Raw genomic sequence first — 20,794 nt, forward strand, 5'->3', positions numbered from 1 at the left:
TTATATTTAATATTCTTATTATCTCGGATCTCTGCGCTGCTTCAAAACTTTTTGAGACTGTACTACATAAACTACTCTCTTTCAGCGTAAAAACTATATTTTTACCTCAGCAACAAGGCTTTCTTGCTGGGAGATCGACCACCACTAATTAAAAGGAGTTCAAGGAGCCGGGTTCTTTTTCAAGCTGTACGCGACTATTTGTCGTCCGCAGCTCGAGTATGCTTCTGTGGTATAGAATAGCGATGCAAAACACTCTTTATGCACATTGAAAGTGTCCAGAAAAAGTTTATCTTCATCTTCAATCATCGCTTTGCTAGCCATAACAATTTTGGGTCATTCTCTGTACCGATACTAGAGTGCTTATACTCCAGACGTATAAGGACTGATCTTTTTTTCCTGTTCAAAATCATTGACGGCACAGTGTCTTGTGGTGAATTGCTGCAACATGTTGCAATCCATGTGCCGCAAAAATCCACCAGAAGACACGACACATTCTTTAATCTGAGCTGTCTGCGTGGCTTGTGCCCCATGTTTCGCCACCTGTGTACGTACAATCAATACAACGAATATTTAGACATTTAATTATTCCTCTACACAGTTCCGCAAACATGTCTGTGAGCTTGTCATGTAAGTGACCTTTTTTATCCTCTGTTCACACGCGGTCACTTGAGCATGAATTGATGACAACACAAGACTTTATTTTTATATATTTCCCTTATTTCATGTCTGGTTTTCTTTACATGTACGTTCCTTCCATAGTCCTTTTCTTACATACAAGCTCTGTTGATTCACTCCGTTTCCGTGCAACTAAACTTTAACATTTATGTATGTTTTTGAAATTATCTGTGTATGACGACCGCTGGCGTGATGTCACATGCCTTACTGCAAGGCACTGTACTTTCTTTTGTGTGTATGTGTGCGTTTGTCTTTTCTGTGGGTGCATGTATATTCTGGTGTACGACTGTGTGTAATTTTTGTGTGCGCGTGTCAGTATCGCTGTCCTTTATTTTCATTACCTGTGAGGTGTGGGCATCTTACATTGCCTTTTTTTCTTTCTTTTTTCTTTGTGCGCCAGGACAAAGGCGCTCCGGCTGTTCCTGGGCACGTTAATAAACGATTGATTGATGGATTGATTGATTCATTCGTTCATTCATTCATTCATTCATTCATTCATTCATTCATTCATTTATTGATTGATTTATTGATTGATTTATTGATTGATTGATTGATAGATTGATTGATTGTTTGATTGATTGATTGATTGATTGATTGATTGATTGATTGATTGATTGATTGATTGATTGATTGATTGATTGATTGATTCAGCACCTATACAATATGCACGCAGAAAGTGTGGACGTATTCCATCATCGCTTTCCAGCCTTTTGTAAGAAACTGCGTGGCTGAGACAAACCAGGAGTAGTTTGCTTGCCCTAGTATGTAACTTCAGCTCACACACTTTATGCTACCGGGGTTAGGTTTATCTATGTTTGTATGCTAATTGTTTCGATGACTCACCTGTGTATGTAAGTTTTATGCCTTCATTGTGGCGTGATTTTTAGCTAATATCCTTTTCCAGTTTACATGCTACAGTGTACAGAGGTTTAATCATGTCTTGTTGTCTTACACTTGCCTTGTTTGAATATGTGCGCGGGTCATGTGCGTGTGTCGGCATGTGTGTATCTCAAATTGTCTAATTCTCGTTCTGACTAAGCAATGCTATTTTCTATATTTTTCTAAGATATGCACTTTTCTTTCCGCACCAGCACATCGTTCCTGGACAAACTATTAAGCAATTCATTCGTTGATTCATTCGGTATTTTTATTATCTCTGTGATTTGTTGGTCTGATCATTATTGTCTATACTCCTGCCATTGTTTTTTCGCTATTTTTCTGTCAAACATTTTGCTATGTTTGTTGTGTGTCTCGACAAGATGGGACATTGCAAAGGCATCGCTCGTTTTACGCTAATACTTTAATGCAGTGTAACTGTTCAGAAATCTACACTCTCGTTTTATATGTACACTCTGTCTCTTTCATATGCCCTGTGTATTTTGTTGTATATTTCCTTTTCTCAAGTGCCTTGAACTTTTTCGCCTGCCGAGGGCCATAGCTTGCAACACTTTTTTTTGCTTTTTTTCTGAATTTCTGCAAGTATTTTTACTTTATTTTTTCTGTCATATCGAGGATTTTGTGTGTTGTGCCGTGTTGTTCTACGTTTCTTTTATTAAAGTTTTGTATATGGTGTGCCACCACCAAGACCTTAGGGTTGTTCCTGGGCACCGAAAATAAAGGTGGATTGATTGATTGATTATTAATATTATTATTATTTTTTTAGTTTTTTATGTCATTTTTATGTGTGCAATATCTTCATACTTCTTGTTTCTTGTTTGTAAGTCCTATATATTCGCTACTTTGTGGCTGTAACTGCTTCATCGACTTGTCATATATTACGATATGCTACTTGCCTTCCATCGCACCCGATTTATTGTGCCGCGAGAAGCCACAGTGATGTGTCTGGTACTTTCCATCTTCTGTTGCTGTAATTTCATTAATCAGTTCCTGTATTTTGTTTTAGACATTCATGTTTAATTGAAGCTTTGTGTTTTCGCCTATATCTGCGAATATTTTTTATGTCTGCTTGCTTCACCCAACAGCTGTGACCATTGTTCCACATACTTTTGCCATTGATCCACCATTAGAGTTTCTTAATCGTCTAATTTTGGTTGGAATACCTTTTTATTATCGTTAGGGTTTTACTGCTCTTTATTTTCTTCGCTCGTTGTTCTCGTTGGCTGTTTATATTGTGAGTTGCTCCTGTATATTAGTGCCGCATTTTGTCTTCCTCAGTGCGCCAGAACCAAGGCCTCGGCTGTTCCTGGGCACTCTAACAAACATTGATTGATTGATTGATTGATTGATTGATTGATTGATTGATTGATTGATTGATTGATTATCTTGTGCCAAGATGGCGCCCCGCACAGATGTCTGCGTGCTGTGCTCCGCTGTTTTTTACGGCAGACAGGAGTATTTTCGATGCACATCGTGCAAAAAACGTGTGCACTCCAAATATATTCAGCTGCCCGACATGGAGCTGCACGCTGTGAAGACTGGTGAGAGGCCCTTCCAGTGTAATCTGTGCCTGTGTTCGGCGTCGGAGGTGGTGAGTAGGCCTAGTGACGATTCTGTACACTAGAGCCTGCCGGCCACGCAGCCACCCGATCCTCAGAACAGCGCTCCTCGACCAGGCGACCTTGGAGGGGATGCGACCGACATCCGCGAAATGCTGCTCCACGCTCTCGAGGGCCTTTCATTCCAGACGGACGAGGTGGCAAAGCTACGAGAGGCCAACGACCACCTGAGCAGCGAGAACGCGCGTGCTTTCGCCCAGCAGTCAGGCATAATTGCTTCTCTGCGGGCGGAGGTTCGCAGCCTTTGAGGAGAGCGTCTCCCGCGGTTACCGCGGTCCGGTCCCTTGCCTCCCGAGCTGCCTGCCCCCCTTCGACACCTGAGCTCAACGTGACGATGGCGACCCCTTCAACGCAGCGAGTGGACCTTTCATCCTTTCTGTTGTGGCGAAGATAAACGCAGCGTCTACGCTTTCAGCCAACGAGCACTTGACCCCAGCCCTTTCCGAGGCTTGCCTTTTGTTAAATGATGCATCCGGCAAGCCACCTTCCAATGACTCGGCCCAGCCAAACAAACGCAGAAGGAGTGCAGTGTTTGTGGGTGCTTCAGATGCGTGTAGCATCTCCGTCGTTCGTCCATCTAAGCGTCCGAGACGCATCTTCGTGTTTAAACTGTCACCTTGCACCACTTCAGCCCAACTGACGGATCATCTTTCGACGGTACATGTCATACCTCTGGCTTGTCAGCGGCTGAAGACTAAGTACAGTTGATATTCTTCCTTCTGCGTTACGGTCGATGAGGACTCCTTCGAGCGTTTGAGCGATCCTTTGTTCTTGCAGAAGGGCTGCCTTTTCAAACCTTTCTGCGGAAAGCTGCATGCCGAAATGTTCTGTTCCACTGATGTCCCACACGATGAAAAAAACTAACAATAGGGTGGACATTTACTATCAAAATGCGCGCGGCCTTCGCACTAAAGCGTCCGAATTTTTTGCTAATGTACTTTCCTAAAATTTTCCAATTATTGTAATTTCTGAATCCTGGCTCTGTAGCGACATTAGCTCAAATGATTATTTCCCTCCAAATTACCAAGTTGTCCGAAAAGATAGGAATTTTACTGGGGCTAAACAAAAGGGAGGGGGCGTATTAGTTGCGGTCGATTGTGGTTATTCAGTGTAAGAGGCGTCAAGACCTTGAGGGCGACAATGAGTGCGTCTGGCTGGACATCCGACTGACTGGGGGCGAGAGGCTCTTAATAGGGGCGTTTTATATTTCCCCCGATGTTCCTATGTCTTCGTTCAATGAGCTACTTACTTCTGTAGAAGAAGTTTGCGCTTCACACCAAAATCACCATTTTATCATTCTGGGGGATTTGAATGCACCTGGTGTACAATGGGACAGACTAACTAACCAGCATTACAATTATTACGTACAGCAAAAATCACGCATTGCTTTAGACTTCCTAGATTTCACATCCATGGCACAACTGAATAGCATCAAAAACTGCTCCGAAAATATCTTAGACCTTTGCTTCTCAAACATTCACAACGTGCGAGTATCAATGGTGGATGTCTCTATTGTCAAACCCGACAAGCTTCATCCTTCATTTTCAGTTTCGGCTCCCGTTTCGATTCGGCATTGTGGTACCTCACTAAAGTATAATGAACTATCTCCCTTCTGTTATGCACATGGGGATTACATTGGCTTGTATAGCTTTTTTTCTTCGTTTGATTGGTCGGAAATTCAAGAACTCCCTGATTCCAATGCACAGGTCGAACGGTTCACCGAAATTGTCAAAAGCAGTATGGACCAATTTATTCCCAAGTATAAACGAAACCACTCCAAGCACCCACATTGGTTTTCGAAAGAACTTCGTGCGACTCTTAAATTAAAAGACCGCTGCCACAGAAAGTATAAGAAAACCGGGAGTGACGAATGGAAACAGATCTTCTGCTCTTACCGTAAATTTTGTAAAAACCTTTGTGAGCGGGAACAGCCCTGCTATCTCGATTCTGTAGAGAGTAGTGCGAATTCTCAGTCTGAAACATTTTGGAGATACACCCGGTCCCGTAAGAACAACTCACATGATCTTATCAATCTTGTAGATTCCTCTGGGGAAGAAGTTCATAATGTCGCCAACCACTTTGCTCAGCACTTCAGTGCCACATGCGGCCAGCGTGACGTCTCTGAAATGAACATATTGTTAAATCGCGTACAAGGCTCTAGCTTAGTGCTTTTGGACGAACAGTTGGTTTTGGAGAGCCTAAAGCGCATGAAACCGTCATTGTCGTGTGGAGCTGACGGAATACCTCCGGCTATTCTCAAAACATACGGCAGCATTTTTGTACCTGTTTTGACGGTGATATTTAACCAGCGTCTCAAAACAAACGTGTTCCCTCTCGCGTGGAAAATTTCTCGAGTGCGTCCTATTTTCAAGTCAGGCTCCAAATCGGATGCAACAAACTACAGAGCAGTTTCTCTCCTTTGTGCTTGTTCCAAGCTGTTTGAGACTGCGCTGTATAAATTACTGTCAAGTTCTGTACAGAATCTTCTTGTAAGTAAACAGCACGGATTTATATAAAGAAGGTCGACAACAACTGATCTCTCCTGCTTCATGGAGCAGGCCTCGGCAGCCATTTCTGAGAGGGGCCAGCTCGACGTTGTCTACTGTGATCTGAGCAAAGCATTTGACGTTGTCTGCCACACGCTGTTACTTAAAAAGCTTTTACAGGTAGGAATTGATACACCACTCGTGGCATTCTTGGGTAATTATCTAGATAACCGGTTCAGTTTCGTTAGCGTTAACGGGCAGACGTCTGCTCTGTACAGATCAACAAGCGGTGTGCCTCAAGGCTCCGTGTTGGGGCCTCTCTTGTTCTCCATTTTTGTTAATGATGTGTCAGCCGCAATTAAGATGTCTTCTTTTCTTCTTTACGCTGACGACATTAAAATATTCAGTCGGATTTAGTCCATTAATGACTGCATTGCCCTGGAGCAAGATATATCCTCATTTTCCAAGTGGTGCTCAGACAATAGATTAAATCTCAACTCTACAAAAACAAAGGTCATGTCTTATAGCAGGAAAAAGAACCGCACTTTATTTTGCTGCAGTTATAAAAGCGGTTACTTGTCTAGAGTTGAAGAGATCAGAGATCTCGGCGTGCTTTTCGACAGTGCCTTAACTTTCTCACCTCATGTCCTCAACTTACTAGGCGGGCGCTACGCTCTCTTGGGGCTGTATGCAGGTTTTCTCGAGAATTCCGGTTTCCTTCTTCAGTCCTAAAACTATTCAGAACGCTTTGTATTCCGCAACTAGAATATGCTTCTGTCGTTTGGAATAGAACCTGTAGTTCCAACTGTCAACGTATGAGCGTGTACAAACGAAATTTTCATCAATATTTAGGCATCATTTTCCTTCGGAGCCTATCCCTATAACTGTTTCTCTAAGTTCCCGGCGGACCCACTCAGACCTTCTTTTCATGTACAAATTGCTTCATGGTATTATTTTATGCCCGGAACTACTTGAATCAATCAGTTTTCGCGTTCCACAAAAAGCTACAAGGCTCGCCCACCCTTTTAAAGCAGCTGGAGCTCTCAGCACACGTTCTCCTTTTCAAAGGATGCAGCATCTGCATAATACTCACTCCGAGAAGCTCGATATCTTTCAGCGTCCTCCTCGGGAGTTTTTGGCCGGGTTGTCAGCTCTGACACACTAGGTTCATCTTGGCAGTGCTCTTTTTCTTCACTTATCGTCCTGACGTGTGCATTGACTTCCCCGAGCTTGTTCTTGTTCCTGGTTATTCGTGTATTGTGCTGATACTGCGACTGTAATTATCGTAGAAGTTTTCTTTTTCTGCCGTTTTTATCATTAAAAGTTGCCATATTCTCTTCGTGCGTCCATTTGAAACTGAAAATATAGGCTTCCCGAATCTTGTAAAAACTTTCTTCTTTTCACTCACCCTTCCGTATAGTTAGGCTTATTGTAAGATGTCTTCTTGCAATTGACCATACATTACAGTTTCTATTGATTGTGTAATGTTGCCTAAAATTACACTATGGTATTTTTATTCTTCTTTGAAGTTGTAGTTTCTTATTTTTTGCTCACTCACTGTTCTTTTGCCAGCTGTTGATGCATTTCATTGCTGTCTTATACCTTTTCTGTGCGCCAGCACGACTTGATTGTGTAAAGTCGGTTGGATTGCACTATTTTATTTCTAATCTTCTTTGCCGTTTTTTGTAGGTCTTTCATTCTTTTTTTTTTGCTCACTGAGTGTTTATTAGCAAATTGTTGATGTACTACAGTGCTGCATTTCCCCCTCTGAGTGCTCCAGCACGAAGGCCTCCGCTGTTCCTGGGCACTATAATAAAAATTGATTGATTGATTGATTGATTGATTGATTGATTATTATTATTATTTTTCTCTAGGCTGTCACCGGAGACTACTAGTGAAGCCTTGTCCTCCCACCTCACAAGTTTGAACACCCCTCCTGTGACATGCAAACGTCTAAAAACAAGGTTCACCAACTATGCATCGTTTCATGTCATGTTCTCCGATGAGTACTTCGAACGCTTGCAAGACCCATCGTTGTGGCCTAACGGGTGCCTCTTTAAACTGTTTTTAGGCCCTGTTCATGAATCCATGGTACACACGTCTGAAACATCTAATAATAATCCACCCGGATGCGCCTGAACATTCTCTATCAAAACGTTCGTGGCCTACGGACAATGGCTGGTGACTTTTTTTATTCTGTATCTTCATCCGATATTAATATTATTATTCTTACGGAAATCAGGCTTGAACCAGATATTGCCTCTGGAGACTCTTTTACCGAAAATTTTAATGTTTACCGCAGTGAGCGGGACTGTACAAAAGCTAAAAGTTTTGGTGGAGGTGTTCTCATAGCTGTGGATCGTTCTATTACTTCGTTGAGGCGCAGTGATATCGAAACTGTGGATGAATCTGTCTGGGTTGAATTATGCTGCCCAGGTAAGCGGAATATATTACTTTCTACATTTTACTTTTCTCCAAATCTTCATCCACATGTGTGACAAGTGTGTGGCGCCCCCCATCCCTGATATTCGTTGGCCGCTAAGTTCAGTGGCCCCACCAGGCTCGGTGGGCAACTTTGTGTGTGGCCGGGCAATAAACACCTCCGAGCACGGCTGCTCGGGGGTCAGTCACCGTCACCACCAGCACGCTGCATGTCGTCTCTCGGCTGGAGGGTACCCCTACCCTCCCAGGTTCACGAACGCGGGACTAAATCGTGACACTGGCGACGAGGATGGGATTCGTCGCCACTGACGCCACTCGTCGCCACTGACACTGGCGACGAGGGAAGAAGCCCGCGGAGCGGCCGAAGCCACCATGAACGCCGCCACCGAGAACGCCGAGACACCGCCCCCTCAAGCCAGCCGCCATTACGCCATGCCTCTGTACGGGAGGCTCGAGCCGTTCGAGGGTGAAGGGTCCGCCTGGCCGGTCTACGAGGAGCAAGTCGGCGTGTTTTTCCGGGCGAACGACACACCCGAGGCAAAACAGCGCGACATCTTCCTGGCCAGCTGCGGGACCCGCGTCTTCGCTCTCCTGCTCGACCTGCTCAAGCCGGCCACGCCGCACGAGAAGTCGCTGGGTGAGCTGCTCGCGACGCTACGCTCGCACTACAGCCCGGCTCCGTCGACGTTAATGGAGCGTTTTCGCTTCAATAACCGGAGCCGCCGAGACGGAGAGACGCTCGGGCAGTTCGTCGCAGCGCTGCGAGGGTTGGCGAGCGGCTGCGCCTTCGGGGAGCAGCTCGACTCGCTGCTCCGGGACCGTTTCGTCTGCGGCATCAACAACCCCGCCATGCAGACGCGACTCCTGGAGCTTCCCGACCCCTCGTTGGACGACGCCGTGAAGGCAGCGCTGGCGATGGAGGCTGCGGCCAAGGACGCGGGCGAGATAGCGCGTGCGGCCGGCTCACCGTCGGCGGAGGCGGCGGTGAACAAGATGGCGGCACGGCATGGCAGGTGCGTTCGCTGCGGTGGTGACCACCCCCCCTCCCAGTGCCAGTTCGCGCAGGCGGAGTGCTTTGCGTGCGGAAGAACTGGGCACATTGCTCGGGCGTGCCGAGGGGGGACGACGGCGGCCGGACGGAAGCAGCAGCCGGCGTCGAGCACAGGTTCCGCGCCAGCCCACAGCCAAGAGAGTCGGCGCAAGGGTAGGCGGCGGGGGCGTGCGGCAGCAGCTTCGGGTGCAGCGGCTAGGCTTCACGTCGTGGCCGAAGACCCGCAGATTTTCGACATGTGGCACGCGGGCACAGTGCATCCGTCGGTGCCACCATACATGCTGACCGTCGAAGTCTGCGGGCGCCCCATCTCCATGGAGCTGGACACAGGGGCCAGTGTGTCGGTCATGGCCGGGAAAGTATTCAGACGCACCTTCCCTGGCGTGGCCGTCGAGGCGTCGGGCGTCACGCTGCGCAGTTACTCCGGACAGCTCGCCCAAGTCGAGGGTAAAGCCCAGGTCAGCGTCCGCCTTGGCGACAGGGAGGCCACCCTTCCCCTGTACCTGACCAAGGGGCCGTCAGCGACGCTGCTGGGCCGGAACTGGATCCTGGCGTTGGGCGTGAGGCTGCCGGAGTACCAGGAAGCAGTGCATGCAGTGGCAGACGGCCCGAGCCTCCTGACCAAGTTCGAGGCCCTGTTCCAGCCCGAGGTGGGGACATTCACCGGCACGGCGGCAAGCATTGAGGTGCCAGAGGGAGCACTGCCCCGTCCAGCCCGACTGCATGGACGGCGTCATCGAGCAGCTGCTGCACCGGCGAGAGGCCGGCACCAACGGCGGCGGGGTGCTGGGCACCAACGGCCGCCTGCTGCACCTGGTGGTGCTGGGTGCCAGGGCCAGCGCCCAGCACGTGGCGCAGGCTATGCGGCAGGTGCTCCCGCAGGGTTTCCGGCTCGACGACAAGGTCCAGTACGCGCTGGACTTCAGGATCATCGACAGCGACGTGGGCCTGCCGCACAACTCGTTCCACACGGAGCCCCTGCCCCACAGCTGCCTGTGCGTGTGCACCAGCCAGCCGGGGCTGGAGTACATCCGCGAGAGCCTCGAGAAGACCCTGCTAGCCAACCTGGAGCAGGAGAACCGGCTGCCCTTCCACGGCCTGCCCCTGGTCATGGTGTTTGCGGGCCAGGGGGACTTCCTGCGCGAGGAGGTCGTCAACCGGGCCAAGAGCCTGCAGTGCCCCTTCGTGGACGACGGCGGCGGCCTGGACCCCGTGCGGCTGGAGCAGGCGCTGTGGGCGCTGGTGGAGAGCATCGAGCGGCTGCACATCTACCAGACGCCGCCCGCGGTCGCGGGGCCCCGGCCGGACCTGCGGCTGATGCTGTGCATGGTGTGCGGGGACCCGTACGCGCCCGAGCAGGTGCTGGCGCAGCCGGGCTGCCAGGCCGCGGGCCCGCTGCACTACCTCAGCCTGGACTCCTTCAAGGGGAGCCAGCTTCACCGACCGCTGCCAGCACAGCACCAGGGGCAGGTGCTACTCGCGCCACTGTGGCGCCACGCGCAAGTCCTTCGACACCGGGAAGGCTGACAGCTGGTGCGAGAGGGACACAGGTGGCACCCAAGGCTGCCACACCTGCATCGACACCTGTGCCCAGGCGGAGTGAGAGATTGCGGAGACCTCCGGACCGGTACTCGCCGGGGGGACAGGTGTTTTGTGTTTGTGTAGGACAAACAAACTTGGGGGTGAGGGGTGTGACAACTGTGTGGCGCCCCCCATCCCTGATATTCGTTGGCCGCTAAGTTCAGTGGCCCCACCAGGCTCGGTGGGCAACTTTGTGTGTGGCCGGGCAATAAACACCTCCGAGCACGGCTGCTCGGGGGTCAGTCACCGTCACCACCAGCACGCTGCATGTCGTCTCTCGGCTGGAGGGTACCCCTACCCTCCCAGGTTCACGAACGCGGGACTAAATCGTGACAACATGAGTATGAGTCAGGCATTTCGGCCATCGATAACGTCGTCACCTCAAATCCCCGTCATGACTTCTGTATCGCTGGCGATTTTAACGCACCTGGTATCGACTGGTTGGATGGTACCGTCCAGCATCAATACCACTATGCCATACGAAAAGTCACCTGCCTTCTCGACTTCATTTCTTTTACTGACCTCCAGCAAAAAAATGGTGTAAAAAACTGCAACGGAAACACGCTTGACCTTTGCTTTTCCAATCTTCATTCTCTGAGTGTTTCCAAGTCCGACTTTCATCTTGTGTGTCCTGACAAGTACCATCCCCCCTTGCATCTTTCTTTACCGTGTTCCCCTGAGTTCATTCGCTCCCGTCCATCTGCCCGTCCTGCCTTTAACTTTGCCGCTGGGAAATGCGTAGGTTATTATAATTAACTGTCGGAGTTTGATTGGTCTGAGGTTTTGAACGCTGGAAAAGTTGACCAGCAAGTCGAGCAATTTTCTTCTATTATGCACGAAGGTATGCGCAGATTCATCCCGCATGAGCCGCCCAGGAACTCTAAATTCCCCGCTTGGTTTTCAGGTGAGCTCCGCGTGGCCTTGAAACATAAGAAGCGGGCCCATCGGAAGGCACGGCGGACAAATAGTGAGTCATGGCAACATCAATTTGTCTATTACAGATCTTTGTGCAAAGTGCTCTATAAGCGGGATCGGTTACTCTACATCTCTGCTGTTGAAAATGATGCTACGTGGAGTTCCAAATGCTTCTGGCAGTACGTCCATTTTCGCTCCGGCACGAAGAGCCGAGACCACATCAGCCTTCTCGATGAAAAGGGAAATGATATCGCTTCTGTTGCCGATGCATTTGCTGAGCACTTCAGTTCAGTATTTGGACCCAATACCCTCTCCCGCGCCCGGGAACTGTCTTCTTCGAATTTCTGTATCACCCTTATATCCGAAGAAGACGTTCTGAAGGCACTCAAAAAGCTAAAGCCATCTCTTTCCTCTGGTCTAGATTGAATTCCCTCCGCACTACTAAAAGCTTACGGGGTCATACTAGCTCCAAATCTGGCTTCTATATTTACCAACTGTATAAAATCATCTACGTTTCCGCGCCTTTGGAAAGTCGCGCGTATTGTTCCTGTGTTTAAGTCTGGTGTGAAAACAAAGGTAGAAAACTACAGGCCAATTTCTCTCCTATGCTCGGCAAGCAAACTGTTCGAATCAATTTTGCACGTAATTTTGTCGAGTAGTGTCAAAAACATCCTTCTTCCAGAACAACACGGTTTTTTATCTGGCCGTTCAACTACTACAAACCTTGTGTCTTTTAGGTCCTTTGCCTCGGAAGCTGTGCACTGGCGGGGTCAGCTCGATATCATGTACTGTGACCTCAGCAAAGCGTTTGAGGTAGTTGACCGTTCCTTGCTTCTGCATAAAATGTCTACTTATAACATTCCCGTTTGCTTCGTGGAGTTACTCAGCAGCTATCTTAACAATAGGTCATGTTTTGTCTCTGTTAATGATAAAGAATCTGCTGCCTACTATGCTTCCAGTGGTGTGCCTCAGGGATCTGTTCTGGGGCCCCTTTTGTTTTCTTCGTTTGTTAATGACGTCTCAGCCTCTATAAATCACTCTTGTTTTCTGTTATATGCTCATGACATCAAAATATTTAAAGAAGTTACTAGCGCTGAATATTGCATAGCTCTTCAATCTGGTGTGGACGCTTTTAGCAACTGGTGTTCCGCGTACAAGCTTGCTCTTAGTGGCACTAAAACGAAGGCTATGTCCTACACTCGTAAAACAAACCCCATACTTTATCTGTACGTTGTGAAAAGTGTGCCACTACCGCGTGTGTGTAAAATATCTGACCTTGGAGTGGTATTTGACAGTGCGCTAAACTTTTCTGCTCGTGTGGATTCTATTTCAAAGCGCGCCCTTCGCCGCTTGGGGCTTGTCTGTCGAATAGCAAGAGAATTCAGCAACCCTGTCTTAATACTAAAGCTTTATTTGTCTGTTGTCCGCCCTATTTTAGAATATGCATCTGTTGTTTCAAACGACACGTGTCAGTTGAACAGTAATATACTTGACAAAGTGCAAAATAAGTTCATATCTATCCACAAACATCGTTTCTCCCGCCACAGTGCAATGGTTCAGACTTTTTTACTTCTAATCCTCTCCAAAGTTTGAAGTCAAGACGAACCAATGCTGACCTAATTTTTTTATTTAAACGTGTACACGGGATTAATTCTTGTTCGGAGTTGCTTGCAAATGTAAATCTTAGAGTACCGTCGAAACTAACCCGTAAGTCTCCTATACTGCGTACCCGCAAGACATGCAATAGACACGGCACATTGTACCGCCTTCAAGAAACATACAATCTCTACTCCCATAACATTGACCTGTTTCATACACCCCTTCGGTCTTACATGTGCGACCTTCTGACTTCTGTCTGTTCCCGACTTGGTTCTGACCAGTTTTAATTCTATTTTCATTGCCCTATTTTCGTTTATGTTGCTCGCCTTTGTTATTGTTCCTACTCAGATATATCTATATCTGCCTGTTTGTAGTGTCACATTTTTATGACACTGTTTTATCGTTTCGTGACTGTTCAAACTTTAGTGTGCCGAAATCATTGATTTTGTTAAATAACCTTTATTCTTCATTCTAGTTGTTTTTTTCGCTTGTATTTTGTTGTTCTCACGCGTGGATGTATTTGTGTCGTCGTCTGTCTTTTTCGTAAGTGCGCCAGAACAAAGGCTACGGCTGTACCTGGGCACTATAATAAAGAGATTCATTGATTGATTGATTGATTGATTGATTGATTGATTGATTGATTGATTGATTGATTGATTGATTGATTGATTGATTGCTTCATTGATTGATTATTATTATTATTCGCCGTATGATGGCGCCCAGAAAGCACAAGTGCCTCCTCTGCTGCCTCCGTTTCTTCGGGAGGCAGGAGTTTTTTGATGTTCTGCGTGTAAACGCCGTGCGCACGGAAAGTGCATTGTTCTTCCGGACTAGGAAATGCAGTGTTTGCTCTCCGGTGAGCAGCCGTTCGTCTGCAATCTGTGTGTGGCTGCGGCGTCACCCGCTAGGCCTAGCGACCCCGGTGACCAAACCAGCGAAGACGGTGAGCCAGTGAACATCCCGGCAAAACGAGTGGCGTCCCCTGTCGGACCAAGCTTCAACCCTTCGGCGGACCTACGCGCAGAGGTAGCTGCTTTGAAGAATCTCCTGTCCGAATCCTGCGCCAGCCTCTCTTTTCTCGGGGATGTTGTCGCCGAGCTGCGCGAGGAGAACCGGCTTCTGCGACGGGACAATGTGGCTGGGCTTGCCCATCAGGCTGCACTCGTCGCTTCCCTGCGTGAGGAGGTTCGCTGCCTGCGAGGGGAGCTCGCCCGTCCGCCGCCTTGCCCGCTTGCTTCCCCGAAGCCTGCTAGCCTTTTCACGCCACCGGTGACGTCACCGCACTCCGGTCTCCCCATGAGGTCGTCGTTCGCCGCAGCTGCCGCCGGTGTAGCGGGCGAAGGCGGCCCCCTGTTGTCCTCGACGAACGCTTCGGCATTCGAAGAACGCTCCAGCGGTCAACCAGGTGCGGCGTTGAGTGATTTGGGTTCCCCATCGGACTGCCCTTTGCCACCGCCTCTACTGTCCGACACTGCGAGTAATGGCCCGGCGGCAAAATTAGTGAAGAAAACAAGCCCTCCTCGCGTTGGTGCATCGGAAGCTTCTGAGTTGGTTGTGGTGCGCCGACCGCCGAGCTCCAGGGCAATCTTTGTTTCGAAGTTGTCGGCTAACACGACATCTGGGCAACTGTTGGCCCACTTGTCAAATGTGCAAGTCACGAAATTGTCGTGCAAATTACTTGAAACAAAGTATGACTCGTATTCTTCTTTTTGTGTAACTGTTGACGCAGAGTGTTTCAGGCGCCTGTGCGACCCATCTATGTGGCCAAAGGGCTGCCTCTTCTAGCCGTTCCAAGGCAAGCTCCACCCTGGCATGGTGCACAGCTGTGAAACGTCTCAGAATGACCAGTAAGAAAGACACTCTCGACATCTATTATCAAAATTCTCGGGGTCTTGTACTAAGTCATCCGAATTTCTTAGAAATGTTGTTTGCTCCAAATTTCCTACTATTGTTATTACTGAAACTTGGTTTTGCAATGATATCTCAGCTTCCGACTATTTTCCTCCGACCTATGAAATTTTTAGAAGTGACAGAAAGTTAACTGGGCCTAAGCAAAAGGGTCGCGGTGCTCTCATTGCCATCGATCGCTCAGTGCAATGCGTGCGGCGTGCAGACCTCGAGACGGAGGAATCAGTCTGGCGTGAGGTAGGCCTCAAGTGGGGCGAGAAGCTGCTCATCGGTGCATTCTATATATCCCCGGATATCCCGGATATTTTACCTGCTGAATATAATCGAAAGCTCACATCTATTGAAAATATTTCGAATTCACACTCCAACCATAAGCTAATTATACTTGGGGACTTCAACACCCCATGTATTCACTGGAAAAGTCTTTAATTTCAGCACAAAAACCATTATTCAGCGCAGAAATGCAGCATGTTATTAGATTTTCAATCATTCACCTCCTTGCAGCAGTTCTACCACATAGAAAACTTCTGTGGTAATGTCCTAGATGTGTGCTTCTCGAACTTGAAAAACGTACAAGTGTGTGCCTCCGAAATATCACTTGTACACCACGACAAGTTTCCCCCCTCTTATTGTCTCTGTCTCTGTCGCTGCCCAGCATTGATATGGTGGTGTTGACGATTGTGCAGTCCCGCGATATGCTTTCAAGCGTGGAGATTATGTTGGGCTCTATCCCTTTCATTCATCTGCAGAATGGTCTAGTGTTTTTGATGTCAATGATGTTGACGAACAGGTTCGACGTTTTACCGAAATTGTCAGGAGTGGCATGGAAAAGTGCATCCCTTGTTATAAGCCTGTTTATTCCAAATTTCCCCACTGGTTCTCTAAAGAACTTCGAAGTTCGCTTAAACTTAAGGACAGCGCCCACAAAAAGGCCAAGCGTTCTGGGCTTGACAAGTGGAAAGCGGAGTTTAGTCGGTATTGCTCACTTTGTAAAAGCCTCTACCGGCGTGACCACCCGCTCTATATAGAGCCGTTAGAGGCTTCTGCGCCTCAGAAACCGGCTGAATTCTGGAGGTATGTACGCGGCCGTTCTAAGGCGTCTAAAGAACACATTAGCCTGCTTAATTCCGATGGGGAAAAGGTTGAGGATGTTGCCACGAGCATTGGTCAGTACTTTAATTCTTTCTTTCAACTGCCAGATGGTCACGACGAACTCCTTTCGTTTAATAATGTCTAATTTTAGTACACTTATGTTCGATGAAAAACTTGTCAATGATAGCCTTAAACGGATGAAACCGTCATTTTCCTGTGGTGCAGATAGAATTCCAGCAGCCCTGATGAAGGCTTACGGCAACATTTTTGTGCCTGTCTTAACTTCCATTTATAATAACTGTTTACTTTTCGGCAAATTTCCTCGTGCATGGAAGATCGCTCGAATTTTTCCAATATTTAAGTCTGGTGATAAGTCAGCCGTTACTAACTATCGCCCAATCTCACTCCTTTGTGTCACCTCAAAACTCTTTGAGTCAGCTCTGCACAACGTTCTTGCTGCCTGCGTCAACAACGTTCTGATACCAAATCAGTACGGCTTTTTCTCGGGTCGATCGACGGTTACAAATCTTGCAAGCTTTATTACACAGGCTTTGGCTGCAGTTTGTGAAAACGGCCAGTTGGATATTATTTAATTTGACCTCAGTAAGGCGTTTGATGTAGTTAACCATCAATTATTATTTACCAAGATTACTACATCCGGTGTTGACGCCAGCCTTGTTGCCTTGTTGTCTAACTATCTCCTTGACCGGTCCTTTTACGTAGATGTAAACTTCAAAAGATCTAGTGTTTACACTGCAACGAGTGGTGTACATCAGGGTTCTGTGCTGGTTCCACTATTGTTTTCTATCTTTATCAATGATGTGTCAACAGTGTTCTAACAAAATCTTCATTTCTTCTCTATGCTGACGATGTCAAACTATTTAGGCACATTAGCAGTTTTCAGGACTGCTGTGCCTTGCAGAGGGTTGTGTCGGAATTATCGGTCTGGTGCAGCAAACACTGTCTAATTTTAAACCCAGCTAAAGCAAAGGTTGTCACGTACAGCCGGAAAACCCATCATCTACTGTTTTCCTACAATATAGAGGGAGCTCCTTTGCAAAGGGTTGAGGAGATTAGAGACCTCGGGGTTCTTTTCGACAGTACTCTCTCTTTTTCTTCTCATATTAGGCTCATCACCCGGCGAGCGCTCCCGAGTCTTGGAAATGTGTGTCGGATTACAAAGGAATTCTCTTCGCCAGATCCATTTCTAATGCTATACAATGCAATATGTATCCTCCAGTTAGAATATGCTTGTATTGTATAGAACAGAATCTCCAAATCTAGTAGTGAAATAATAGAACGTGTGCAGAAGAAGTTTTTATCCATATTTAAGCAGCGTCGTCACAATCACAGTTTTCATCCTGATTCTGACTTGCCCATAGTTCCTTACATCCCTTCGTTGACCTGCAGACGTATGCGTGCAGACCTTACATTTCTTAGCAAAATTGTTCATGGTGACCTTTCTTGCGCAGACCTGCTTAACTGTTTAGAGTTTAGTGTTCCACAAAGGCCCACCAGGTCGCATCGCCCTTTCTTGATCGCTGCGCGCAACTCCAATCATTCTCCTGTGCGCAGAATACAGAATTGCTACAACCGCTTCTCTGAACGCCTTGACCTCTTTCAAAGTTCCTTTACAATTTACCGTACTGCGTTGTTGAATACAGTAAGTTGAACATCTATGATATCTCTGTCGTTCGTTTTTCTTTTTTTTTATTGCTGAAATTCGGTTGCTCTGCAGTTCTGTTTACCCAGTATTGTTGCCTATTTTTGAAACTGTTTACTTATCATGCTTGTCTTATCATTTGTCTCTATACTCTTGTCATTGTTTTTGTCGTCTTACTGTCAAACTTTGTTTTCTGCTTGTTGTGTATTCATTAAAATAAGTTGAGCCACAAAGGCATCTTCTTTTTTCTTTTTTACCTGTACCCAGGCTCCGCCTGCACTTTATTTCTGTAATTTTCGCTACTTCAGTTTGTGTGTGTCTTGTCGCTTGTTTGTTTCTTGCAATATGTTTCTTGTATTTTGTTTTCATGTAACTATCCGTGCGCAGGTACTCAGGCTTCTGGCTGTTCCTGGGTACTTAAATAAACATGATTGATTGATTCATTGATTGATTATTACTATTGATATTCACAATTGATTTATTTCTTGTAATTGATTTGCATATAATAATAAATCATGTATTTATTATGTGCAAACTGTGTTCTTGCTTGTTTTTCACTTTTCCTTGTTTTGTGGTGCTTGAATATCTGTACGTTTTAGTGTCAGTGTTGCTAATGGTGAAGCTTTTTTCGTTTTTTTATTTTGGAGCTTCCTAAACGGTTGTGAGAAAACCTTGGTTTTAAGCGTACAGTCATGTCCACTAAATATTTGCTTGTATAGTTCCTATTTTTCACATCTCTTGAACGTTTCGCTGGCCGAGTCTTATGTCTTTGAACCCTAGGGCTGTCTTTTCTTTTTTGACCTTTTATTCTTTTCTTTTCTTTCCTTTTTTTTGTAAGATTTCTGTATATATTATTTACTTTATTGCTGCTGTCATACATATTGGTTTTGTGTGTTGTCTCGTCTTAATTTAGGTGTTTTTTTGTTTTGCATGGTGTTCCAACATCAAGACCCTAGGGTTGTTCCTGGGCACTGAAAATAATGGCTGATTGATTATTATTATTATAAATAATAATAATATTACTATTATTATTATTAATATTATTATTGTTTGGCTAATTAATATTATTAATAATGTTCTGGCTTCTTGCTTTCCGTTAATAGCTATATCTGAAACTTGGTTGTGCCCTGATATTCTATCCAATGACTATTTTCCTCAAAATTACCATGTATATCGTAATGATCGTGCCTTAACTGGATGCAAACAAAAGGGGGGCGGGGTACTTCTCGCAGTTAACAAATCTCTCCCGTGTGTGCTACGTAGCGATATTGAAAACGCAGGTGAGTCTTTATGGGTCGAAATTCATATCTCTAAAACTGAAAAACTTCTAGTTGGTGTTTGTTACGTTCCTCCTGATGTAGTTCCTGACGCGTTCAATAAGTTAATCTCCTCCATTGAACAGGTGCTCACTACTCATTGCGACCTCAAGGTCCTCCTCCTTGGAGATTTTAACGCTCCTGGCGTTCAGGGGAGCCACCTCACTTGTTCCCACTACAACCACCACTTTCAACAGAAGGGTAATAGGTTACTAGATTTTTCGTCTTTCACTTCCATGGCACAGCGTAATCACATAAAAAACTGCAGTGGAAACATTCTGGACCTGTGCTTTTCAAACTTCGATGGCGTTAATGTGTCGCGCTCTGATTGTGCTTTAGTAATACCCGACAAATATCATCCTCCTCTTTCTATTTCCTGTTGCCTTCCTACAATGTTCCACCGTTCTGTAATTTCAAGCAATGCGCAACCTCGCTACGCTTTCGCCCGGGGAGATTACGTTGGGCTGTATGGCTACTTTTCTGCTGCCCCTTGGTCAACAGTCATTGACCACTCTGATGTCAATGAACAAGTTGACCGTATTTACTGAGATTGTGCTTTTGGGTATGAAGAAATACATCCCGCAATATTTACCAAAGAAGTTCAAGTTTTCACACTGGTTTTCTTCTGAATTGCGGGATGCCCTGAAACTCAAAGAACGCGCGCACAGAAAGATGAAGCGCTCTGGTGCGAATCAGTTCGTTCAGGAGTTCCGGCGCCTACGTGCCCTATGCAAAATATTGCACAAACGTGATCATGCTTTGTACCTGGCGTCAGTTGAAGCTAAAGCAACTCATCAGCCGGGAGCCTTCGGGAAGTACATTCATTCTAGATCTAGTACAATGAAAGAATCTATTCGTCTACTGGATTCCAACGGCGATGAGGTTGCAGATGCGGCCGACTGCTTTGCTCGACAGTTTTCTTCTTTGTTTGGGCTTAGCGGTGGTAGTGATGACGGCAGCGTCTCTTGTCACCAGGACGGTTACTCCGCTTGTTTCCAATTGGATGAGAACATCGTGCGGGCCAGCATCAAGCGGCTAAAGCCCTCGTTTTCTTCTGGGCCAGATGGTATTCCTGCTGCAATTCTAAAAACGTATGCAAATACATTTGTTCCTGTGTTCGCCTCAATATTTAATAACTGTCTCCGGTCTGGCACGTTCCCTCGATCATGGAAAATCTGTCGTGTATTCCCTGTTTTCAAGTCAGGCCCAAAAACTGACCCCATGAACTATAGGCCAGTGTCGCTTCTTTGTTCTGCCATTAAAATATTCGAGTTATCTCTTCATAAGGTCTTGTCTTTCTAACTTAAACACGTCCTCATTCCTAATAAACATGGCTTCATGCGTGGTCGCTCAACTTCCACAAACCTCGCATGCTTCATGGAGCAGGCTGTCCCAGCAGTCATTGGTAGAAGCCAGCTTGATGCGGTCTACTGTGACATGAGCAAGGCCTTTGATGTAGTCAACCACTCGTTATTGCTTGCCAAGCTCATTCTGTTAGATGTTCACGCTTCCTTAGTGGGTCTTATACGTTGCTATCTCCAGGAGCGATA

General features: G+C 46.6%; 1 long non-coding RNA gene across 2 annotated transcripts in view; it reads left to right on the forward strand.

Moving 5' to 3' along the window:
* LOC144141139 (uncharacterized) overlaps positions 1-20,794 on the forward strand; it is a 95,137-nt gene that overhangs the window by 51,495 nt on the left and 22,848 nt on the right. The window contains exon 5 of one of the 2 annotated variants that reach the window (XR_013316446.1): positions 11,656-11,718. The exons of the other annotated variant lie outside the window; for it this stretch is intronic. This is a non-coding gene — a long non-coding RNA (uncharacterized LOC144141139). The remainder of the gene's footprint in view (positions 1-11,655; positions 11,719-20,794) is intronic. 2 annotated transcript variants of the gene reach the window in all.

The sequence above is a fragment of the Haemaphysalis longicornis genome, unplaced genomic scaffold, assembly GCF_048455015.1.
Source record: "Haemaphysalis longicornis isolate Haplotype H1 unplaced genomic scaffold, Haemaphysalis longicornis Haplotype H1 scaffold_6, whole genome shotgun sequence".
Classification (NCBI taxonomy): Eukaryota; Metazoa; Arthropoda; class Arachnida; order Ixodida; family Ixodidae; genus Haemaphysalis; species Haemaphysalis longicornis.